We start from the raw sequence: 9,484 nt of genomic DNA on the forward strand, positions 1-9,484 counted from the left end.
TGAGATCCATTTCATACTGCTTGAGCAGGTGTAACTTCGCTATTCATTCCAGAGTCTTTTGAACTTTAGCTGCTCCTCGAAGGATGCTAAGAATGTGTTTAGTTCTAACTATATCTATATTATGGGGAAAGGAAAAATAAAAATCATTAGATTGGGTACACGCTAACCATACTATTCCACCTTCATGACGATGTTCCCATGATTGTAATGTCTAGGAGGCATAGCTGTATACAATCAAAAATCAACATGTATTAAATTTAAGTGTAGCTCATAACAAGTCTCCTAACTTATCATTTATGCTAGCATCTTTGCTACCTACACTTAAATTACAAAGTATAAGAACTTACAGGCATGAGGCTTAACTTCGTGAGCTCCTCAGAACCAGAAGTAGACACAACCCTTCCAAAAACTTTGCCCTCAAAAACTCAAACTAATTAATGTGTATAAAATTTTAGTTTGCTATGGAATCTTTCAAATTTTCTTTGGAATAGACTTGGAACAACCTTGTATATAAATCCTCCTATGATATTCAGATAGGGAGCTTTGGGAAGAAAGAAAATTAAGGATCCCCTTAACCCTCCTAAACTGCCGGTCCTAAAGCTTTCACCCTTACCAATTTCTATCAGTCATCAAGCTCCAAACAAAGGAGAGGAGAGGGAGGGGGTTTTGGTAACAAAGGTTTAAGACATGTTCTATACTTTGTTATGCTTTATTTAGTTCCTTAAATCCATGGATGTTTGTTTAGATACCCTTGAAGTTCGGTTGTAATGGTGTTAGGAGGTCTGAAATCTTCATGTTTTGATAGTTGTATCATACCATGTGATCATGCACATTCTCTATCTTGTACATGCATTAGTTACTTCTTGTAACTTGGTGGAATGCCGTTCATATGAAAGTTATTATTCTCATCGTTGTTAGGGGTTGCTAAACATGTTCTTGCTCTACAATCATAATCATGTTATTTTTTTTCTACTTAGAAGTTAGTAAATTTCTTATGTTTGAAATGGTTTGTAAAATTTATAAATTTCGGATTATATAGGAATTATTTTCCTCATTGATTTTAGGGGTTAATAATCATATTTTTACTTTGCAACTATGTTTAGATTCTTCTACTTATTTTCAATTAAAAGTTAACAATTATGTTTTGATATCATTACAATACAAATTAATTTTGAACTAGGGTTATGTGGCTATGAAGCCAATTGTGTTTTGATACATTAGCATGTTACATTAGAATTTTTTTAGGAGTAAAATACTATGACATCAACCTCAATTTTGGATATCTTTGCATGATAAAATAGCTACTGATTTTTAGAAATTGAATGTTACGACATCAACAATGTGTGGGCAAGCTTTGCATGTTAGATTAGTGATTGATTTGTTTCAGGGATTTAAAATTATATAAAGCCAATCATGTTTGATGCCTTAGCTATGTTTATGTAGTGATCACATTTATATTTATGTTCATGCTTATGTAGTGATCACATTTATATTTATGTTCATGCTTATGTAGTGATCACATGCTTAGGTACATAATCATGTTTATGTACATGTCTATGTTTATGCCCATGCTTATGTGGGCATCAGGTTTGTATTGAGTACATGTTTATGATTATGTTCATACTTATGAAGTGATCAAGTTTATGTTGGGTGCATGTTTTTAGTTATGTTCATGCTCATGTAATGATTTTGCTTACGTTTATGCACATGCTTATGTTTATGTTTCTTATTTGTGTAGTGATCATGGTTATACTTATATATATATTCAAGTGTAATTAGTGTGACCATAGGGACCCATGCCGAGCCACTTACCTAGTTAAGTTTGGGGGACCTATGCCCAAGAAGCTTACCATTAGAATTAGTTATGTATGTATGGGTAAGACATGTTCAGGAGACCTACGCTTGGAAAGCTTACTAGTTGAATTAGTTATATATGTATGGGTAAGATATGTTCTAGGGACCCACGCTTAGGAAGCTTATCATAAAATTAGTTATGTATGTATGAGGAGGACATGCCTCAGGCAAGCCTGGGATGCTCCCAAAGTGTTAATATGGGGAAATCTTATATCCCGTGAAGCTTACCAAACCATGATTCGGGTACCATATATCACTCCTGTTCCAAGGTTCGGGTGCAGGTACCTTTTATCTGGGGAGCTTCGAGCGTTGATCCGGGGATCCCCTCTCGAGTAACTCACACTATGAGTAACATATGTCCCAAGTGAGCCTAGAGAGCTTATATTATAGAATCAATTAAAGTATATATGAATATGGGGTGTTTGTTCCAATGCTCAGATCCCTACCAATTATGGTAGAAGTAAGAGGACGGGGTAAGATATGTCCCAAGCAAACTTGGGAAGCTTACCTAATAAATTAGTTAATATCATGTATAGGATGGTGGTATGATCCGGGAACTTATGTCCGGGGAGCGCGCCAAACCGTGCAAGCTTATATTCATGTTTATGTACATGTGTATGTTTATGTCTATGAATACTTTTGCTCATGCCTATGCTCTTATGCTTTTGTTCACGTTTATGTTCATATATGTTTATATTTATGTCTATGTATATTTATGCTCGTGTCTACGCTTTTATGTTCACGTTCATGTATATGTCCTTGCATGCAGTATGTTTACATTCACACTTTAGTATGTAAATGCAAGGAAAATACTTTACTATGAATAAAGATTTAGTTATATAGGTTTTCCCTTTTGGACACATGGATATAAGAATTAATTAATGCATGGTATGGTTTGAATGTGCTGAGTCTCTCAACTCACAGAATTTAACTATTTAAGATAATTAGATAAATGAGGCAGGAGACATTGATAGGTAAGTAAGTTCGGGACAATGACAGTATAACGCGAAGACCTTCCAGTTTAGTTTCCGTATTAGTTAAATATTTCCTTTGAAGAATAAATTCTAGAATTATATGACCAATATCTAATATTACTAGTAGTTAATAATTTTAAGAATTATTTAAGTATCTTAGTTAAATAAGAGTTTGTTATGATTATAAATACAATTATGATTCGAGAATCCGAGACGTTTATATGATTCGAGACGTCTGTGTGTTTTTTATATTTAAAGAGGATATTTTAATGGTAAAAATGAAAAGTATAAAGTATTTTCATATTGATAAAATATTGGGGTATTTTAAGGGTATCTCGATAATTTCATATGTAAATATATATGTAGGACAAATTTATTGTATTATGTATGCCAGTCTATCCTATGAAAAAAAAAATCACGAGGTAGGAGAATTGATTCTTTATCTTATTTTATGATAAATTTATCACCTTCTAAAAGGGAGGTCAAATTTATTATATGCAGCAACTTTAGGAGACGCATAAATAATATTATACTCAGGGACGAAGCCAGGAATTTAATATCGAGGGGGCGAAGTGTATGTGTTTATGTTGAGGGGAGGCGACCATGTCATTACCTCCCATTCACTTCTCTTTCACCCCCTATTCCTATACCTCATACACTTCATATACTTAAAATTTGAGGGGGGCGGCTGCACCATCACCCCCTGGCTCTGTCCTTGATTATATTAGCGACTGTGCATACACGTTGCGTGAGTTAGGCTCCTTATATCAGGTGGGCCAATACAGGGAGAGATTTGAGGGAGGAAGAATTGGCTCCGCCCCTACTTACATGTGTAATATAATACATGAACATGTGCAGGAAACGCTCTTTTTTATAAAAAATTAATTTAATTATTTATATCAGATGTTAAACTAATAAAAATAAATACTATACTTAATCTTTGCTAAAAGATTAAATTAGGTAAGGGTGCATCAGACTCATGCAATAGTGCAATGATAGGGCGACGCTTGAGAATCTCATCAGCAAGCTACTGTAACAAACTCTCCCTTATAAAAAATTAATTTAATATTATACTTGATTTTAGCTAAAAAACTGAGAAAAGTAAGATTTTTAATATCACCGACCTAAGGTATTTATAGAAACTTCTCTGCTCGTAGTGTTGCCAATTCTAAGATGTGTGATTAAAGAGAACTCTAGATTTCTAATTGATTAATGAGAAAAATTCTCAATAATACGTCGCAGTTGAGTCTCGAACTCTAGATCATTGATGCATTGGTGGAAATTACTAATAAACATTAGAATTATTTTCGGTGTGAATAACAAAAAGGATATTAACATACTTTTGTTTTAGGCTACACCAAAGTTAGTAGTAAAGGATAGTAAGACAACAATTTACCAAAGGGTGTATCCAAGTTTTCGAATTTATCAAAAGGTGTATGCTACTTTGTTATTTACCAAATGATGCACCTTTTTACAGTGTTTTTTCTATTCTACCCTCCTAACAAATTTGATTACTTTTATTTTTATTCTCTCTATCATTTATCTATCTCTTCTCTTTCCTCCAATGCTTGTAATAAATTTTCTTTTTTCCTCTCTATTACACGTCGATTCTTCTAAAAATATTTTAACACCTTTGAAAAGTTAAAACAAATAATGGATAACATATTTGAATTTCTTGCAACCATAGAAATTCATATGAATTGAAATGAGTACAATCGGAGCTCTCTAGGTCCATCAGTAGATTTTACTTGAAACTCACTAATGGATCTAGAGAGCTCCGATTACACCTATTCCAGTTCCTGTGAATTTCTAGGGTTGTAAGGAGTTCAAATATGCTATCCATTATTTATTTCGACTTCTCAGATATGTTAAAATGTATTAAGAAAGAATTGCCAGTAGGCTTCATATGGAATCATATCAAACCCAACGTGGGTATGATATGGAATGATATCAGACCCAAGTTGGGTCTGATATGATTCCATATTAGGTCTAACGTGGAAAATTTTGACGATTCTTTTTTATTACATTCTAACACCCTTGAGAAGCCAAAATAAGCAATGAATAACACCGCTTAACTCCTTGTAACCCTAGAAATCCACAAGAACTGAAATGAGTGCAATCAGAGCTCTCTAGGTCCATTAGTGGGTGTTGACCGAAATGCACTAATGAACCTAGAGAGTTCCGATTATACCCATTTTAGTTCCTATGGATTTCTGGAGTTGCAAGGAGTTCAAATATGCTATCCATATTTATTTCGGCTTCTCAAAAATGTTAAAATGTAATAAGAAAGACTTGTTGGAGTAATCTGAGTACTTTAGGTTTTGATATTTCAGCAAAGGTTTAAGTTAGGTTTATTATTGTATTTGATATACATTGTGAGTGTACAGGATACAAGTACAACAAAGAAAGTCCAAGTGTAATCTTGGCAAAGGAGGAAAGTCCAAGGATGAGTCTTGGCGATGTAAGTCCAAGCATGTAGTCTTGGCAACGTAAGTCCAAGTGCGACTTGACAATGGATGAAATCCCGGAGGTGTGACCTTTTGGCAAAGGAAGACCCGACAACAATGAAAAGGCCGATGGAAGTAGGGCTGGAATTTTTTACAAAATTCCCGACCCTTCCCGACTCCCAACCCATTCCCGTCCCGAATTGTTCCCGACCCGAACATTTCCCGACCCGTGTGGTCGGGATTTTTCCCGACCCGACCCATATTCGGGAAAAGGATCGAGTACATAAGTTCTACCCGACGGGATTCCCGACCCGACCCGAATATATTAATAATAATTTTTAATTCACCTTTTTTTAAAAAAATAATATAGAAAATTAGGTTTAAAAATTAAAATATCTAAAACACGGAAGTATGATTTTAAAAAAACACACAAAAAAAAGGAAAGTAAGTAATTAAAGTAGTAAACACTAAACAGTAAGGGTTAGCGCATCTCAAATTCTCATAATCTCATTCTCTTCTCGAGTCCTCGTTCACTTCACGCCGTTCGTCGTTCGCCCTTCTCCTTTCCCCCTTCGCAGTTTGCCCTTCGTCCTTCGTCGTTCCCCTTTCATCGTTCACCCTTTGCCCTCGCGGTCTCGCCCTCGCCCTTCACCCTTCGCCGTTCGCCGACTTATTCATTGGAACCCTAGCCCACGCCCACACCGCCACACGCCCACACCTCCTTTTCGATCTGCTGCTTCTATGTGTCCATTCGAGAGCTCTCTTATCTCTTCCATTTCTCTGCGTGTTCGGCTACAACGTCCCTAACAAGTCCAAGCCGCGCTGCGTCCTCTGTTCCCGGGTCTTCACGGCTGACGTTTCCCTCCGGACCCTCCCTCTCTTAGTCTGTGCTCTACTGGCCAGTAACCAAGGCAGCAAAGAGCTACATTGATCTATAAAGGTATTTGCCAAAACTCATGATGGTTATTAGGTTATGTATCTGCACCCCTTTTTGGCTATGTATCTGGAATTAGAAATGTTTAAGCCAAAGTGAAGGTAGACATAGAAGTGGATGTTATTGTAGAAGATAATAAGATATTATGAAACGTCATGCATCAGTAGAGTTATACCAAGCTGTTGAATCAGTAAAATTTCAAATAAATTTTGGATTCTCTAATTTCTTTTTATATTGGAGTCTGATCATTTTAATGTTTTTAGTTTGATGTGGTTAAAATGTATTCTTGGTAACCTTTCTTCCTTTAAAATGAATCCAAGATATAGTGAATAGGAATGTAATTTCTAGTTGTTCATTGTGATATGTCCAATAAGTATAAATGGATCCTGGGGCAATTTTTGCTTATAGTTATCAGATTGCCTGTGGATTTTGGTCCTAGATCATGTTGAATTTTGTATGGTTATGGTAGTTTATGGAAATATCTCGGTCAATTTTTTTTTGTTATTATATGGCTAGTGTTCAAGTTATTAGCATGAGTATTACTGTAATAACTTATGTTTGATGTTATTGTATTTATATTTTTCTTAAATCTTGCTCACCTAGCATTCTCTTTTTAGTAATATTTGAATGTTTCTAACTGTGCAGCTATCTGATTCTGAACGATATTCATATTATTGTAGTCGTTCATAAGTTCATTCATGGATGCATCTAGCGGAAGTGGTAGCTCTCCTTCCATCACTCAACCTCACACAGTATCTCCATCCAAAACATCAATCATTCATGAGGAAATAGTAGATATTGGAGGCAAAAGGAAAAAAGTAGCGGATGTATGGTCACACGCCAAGAAAATTATAAGGAGAAATTATAAAAATGAGGTCACTGCTGTTGTTGCTATTTGCAATTATTGCAAAGCTGAAGTTCCTGCCCATAGCAAAACACATGCGAATAATGGCATTGATGGGCATGTGAAGAAATGCAAAAAGAATCCTCATAATGTGGTGAAGTCAGGTTCTTCTCAACCAATCTTAACACAGTCGTCCATGAATAATGCTTTGACACCCCACATCTTTTGCCAAAAAAAACTTGAAGATAAGGTTGTTGCATTTGTTATTAAAGATGAGATGCCATTTAGGGTAGTGGAAGGGGCAGGGTTTGTAGAGATGATGAAGGAAGCTCAACCTCGATTCAAGATTCCCAACAGAAAGAAAATTGCATCTCTTGTATGAGATTTATATGCACTGGAGATGGCTAAGATAAAGAGTGTCATTGGTGATCAAAGGGTAAGTATCACGACCGATACTTGGACCTCAATTCAGAATATCAATTACATGGTAATCACAGCTCATTTCTTGGACAATGATTGGAAGTTGCATAAGCGAATAATAAATTTCACCAAGATTACCTCTCACAAAGGAGATGACATTGGCAAAGTTTTAGAAACGTGCTTGAGCGATTAGGGGATAGATAAAGTTTTCACTATCACAGTTGATAATGCTAGCACAAATGATAAAGCGGTGGAGTACATGGGAAAAAGGCTAAAGGAAATGGGCACTCTATTATTTGATGGTAAATACTTGCATTTGAGATGTTGTTGTCATATTATAAATTTAATTGTCAAGAGTGAGTTGAAGTTTCTTAATGAGTCAGTTGAGTCCATTAGAAACTGTGTGAAATATATTCACTCTTCTGGGGCACGGTTGGACCAATTTAGAGAGTGTGCTATCCTATTGAAGATGGATAAAATGTCAACCGTTCCAATGGATGTGCCTACGAGATGGAATTCCACCTATACAATGCTTTTTGTTGCATACAAATTTAAAAAAGTGTTTGGTAGGATGGCAGAGAATGTTCAATTTGTTGAATACTTTGAATAGGTAGATGGTTCGGAGAAGAAAAAAAGAGTGGGGCCTCCTATGGAAAAAGATTGGGAGAAGGCACAAGTCTTTGTGAATTTTCTCAAGAGGTTTCATGATACTACATTACAACTTAGTGCTACCAAGAAAACTACATCACCCTTGATTTGGGAGGAAATAGTTGCAATGAAGATGATCATTGATGAGACAATACTTGATACTACTGATCCTTCGTTACAAGAAGTTGCTAAGAGAATGGAGAGTAAGTTCAATAAGTATTGGGGTAATCTTGAGAAGGTGAACAAGCTTGTTTTCCTAGGTCACATTCTAGATCCTCGTTATAAACTTCAAATGATTGGGATCCATTTGGGAGATATGAAATTGGATGCTAGTAAAATACATTCCTTTGTTGACAGTTTAAAGAATTGTCTAATGGAGTTGTATCATGCATATAAAGGAAATTCACCTTTGGATTATATTAATGGGATTGATGATGGAGATGTAGATAAAGATTTGATGGAAATGTATAAGAATGATCCCATTAAACTAAACTATCATATGAAAATGACTCAACTAAGAAAAGCTCAAAAACAAGCAGAAATAACCAATGAGGTGGACAAGTACTTCTCGGATCCTTTTGTGAAATGGAGCTCAAACTTCAATATTTTGGAATGGTGGAAAGGAAATACAACGACATTTCCAGTCTTGTCTAAGATTGCCAAGAATATTTTTTCAATCCCTTCATCTACTGTTGCTAGTGAGAATGCTTTTAGCCTTGGGAGGAGGGTTGTAGATCCATTTAGGGCATCATTGCATTCCAAAATGGTGGAGGCACTTGTATGCACTAGTGACTGGCTTAGAGGTGAAGAAATTAACTTATACAAGGAGCCGACAGAAGATGAATTCAACTTTTATAAGGATTGTGAAGAAGTGGTCACAAGTAAGTCAATATTTAACTTGCTTATCTTGGTATAGAGACTATAGACTATAGAATATAAATTATGCTTATATGATATTTGTTGTTTGTAGGTACCCTCATTACTTAATTGTGGATGCTCCTGCTTACCAATAAAGGCAGATATTGAAGAATATGAATATCATCAGCAGTAGTGTTTTGTGAATGATGATCTTTAAGACATCTACTTAGTTATCCTCATTTATGAACATTTGTATCTTTTTATTTCTGACTGTTGCAGTGTTGCTATCTCTATCAATGAACATTTTCTCCATCAATGTTGTTATAAAACTTATGTTGTTTGCTTGTAGTTATTTTGGAGGTTTATCTATTTGTTTATTTTTGATTTTCTAGTTCTGTGGATTTGATTGATAGTAAGTTGTCTTGGACTTCATTGGACCAATGATCTCCTGGCTGTGGGTATCTGGATCGGTCTGCAGACCGATCCAGGTTGTCTGGATCGGTCA

General features: G+C 35.5%; 1 pseudogene; it reads right to left on the reverse strand.

The window, feature by feature from the left end:
- Nucleotides 1-3,789: 3,789 nt before the first annotated feature.
- LOC121993501 lies at nucleotides 3,790-3,933 on the reverse strand (annotated as a pseudogene).
- Nucleotides 3,934-9,484: the final 5,551 nt, after the last annotated feature.

This window comes from Zingiber officinale, chromosome 6B (assembly GCF_018446385.1).
Source record: "Zingiber officinale cultivar Zhangliang chromosome 6B, Zo_v1.1, whole genome shotgun sequence".
Taxonomy (NCBI): domain Eukaryota; kingdom Viridiplantae; phylum Streptophyta; class Magnoliopsida; order Zingiberales; family Zingiberaceae; genus Zingiber; species Zingiber officinale.